Below are 1891 nucleotides of genomic sequence, written 5' to 3'. Positions count from 1 at the left end.
AGAAGGCAAGATGCTTTTCTAGTTTCCTATACATACAGCAGTTCTGATACATTGGGCTGGCACTCTAGGTTTTCAAGAATAATTTTCATACAGCCCACTTCATAACACTCACAATATAGGTGACAGAATTTTCACATATGAATTTCAAAAGAGAAGAATATTCAGTCCATACACAGAGTGATAAACTGTAAATTACTGAGAAATCATTATGAATATTGTCATCTTCCAAAGATAGTAAATGTTAGAGATAAGTTAGGTCCATGAAGAGAATTCATCAAGAGTTTGCAAGATCCCACAATTCTAACTTGAATCTAAACTAAGAATCCTCACTTATTTTACAATTACTAGTCTAACATATTTATATATATTAATATGAATGTATAATACATCAAATCATATTTTTATAAATGTCCTACAATTACATATAAAAGTACACTATTACTGGATTTTCATATTGGGGATATTTATTCACTTTAGTGTGTAATGGCATAAAATAAAGGTGTAAATATATATGAAAAAATATATAGAATAAATTATCATATGATATATATACATATATATGATTTTTCCTACCTAAATTTGCAAAAAATGATTTATACAACACAATTATACTAAGATCAGTTGTAAGAGCTAATCATGTAAAACCATAAGGGGTATGTGTACAAAAAGAAAGAAACAATACTTGCTAACAGTACAACCATCTACCTAGCAATGAAATGCCATTTTTGGGAAAAGATTATGCTCTCTCAAATTATCTACTCTAAACACTTTACATTAGGAACTAATTCCTCCAGACATTATTAACTTAAAAATTAAGCCTAAGGATAAAGATAAGAAAAAGGTTACCGCTATTACCTAACAAAGACCCCCTCTTAAAAATGCACAAATTTCCCATATAAACTCAAGGCAGAGATGAAGAGCAATTCTCCCTCTATCTGAAAGCGAGCAATACTCAGGAATTTGCAGGGATGCATCATGTTCAAGAAATTCTCAACTCAGTCTGAAAAGTGCCAGGAAGAGGACTTTGAAAACGACTGATGGCGAAAACCCAGCACAGTAACCCAGGGCTAAGGCAGAGCCTGTCCTTCCCCACCTGGCAGGGGTGGAGCCAGCCATGGCTAGAAGTCACACTGCCCATCAAGGAGGTCCCTGCACTGGGGACACGCCCACAGGGAGGCGGGGCGGGGCGGGGCGGGGCCGACAGCCCAGAGCCGGCTCTGTCCAGTTCCCAGGAGAGAGCGGAAGAGCAGCGCCGGCCGCAGGGGGCGCCAGAGCAGTTGCCCCGCCACGTGGCTCTCGGGACCTTCCACAGTCGAGGCGGCAGCGCGCACTTCCTCTCGCGACCGCGGCCGTGTCTGTGAGAGTCAGCAGGAGACCCAGGCGCTGGTGGGCTGCGGTAAGGCCCTCTCCGGAGAGGGAGCAGACCCCGCTTCAGAGGGCTGTCGACGCCGGCCGCAATCAAGGCCTCGTCTGTGGTGGGTGGGGGTGCAGCGCCGAAGCGCGCGGGCTGGCTGGGGTGGGCTACTTGTTCACCCCCGAGGTCTAGGATAGTGGTGGGCAGAGTTGTGGTTGTGCAGAAGAGGACAAAGAAGCCCACCCCTACGTCGGTGGAACCAAGAGTGGTTGCCATGGGAGATAGTCCTGGTGCTCGGTGCGTGCTCAAAATGTAAGGCTGAGCTGAGAGCCGGGGCTCCTGTGGTGCACTGAGCAGACCCGAACCCGGGGTGGGTGTGGTCGGGGCTCTGGGCATCCTGGGGAGAACGCTCATGTGTGAAGGGACTCAACAGGAGGTCAGCCAGCCTGGGGTGGGTTTGGAGTGGGGCTGATGGCTTTCAGCGCCGAAGCCCGTGGGTTGGGCTGCTGGGGTAAGCTCCTGGACAACCTGGAGGTG

Source organism: Octodon degus, unplaced genomic scaffold (assembly GCF_000260255.1).
Source record: "Octodon degus isolate 3935 unplaced genomic scaffold, OctDeg1.0 scaffold00041, whole genome shotgun sequence".
Classification (NCBI taxonomy): Eukaryota; Metazoa; Chordata; class Mammalia; order Rodentia; family Octodontidae; genus Octodon; species Octodon degus.
Note: the sequence above shows the minus strand (reverse complement) of the source record.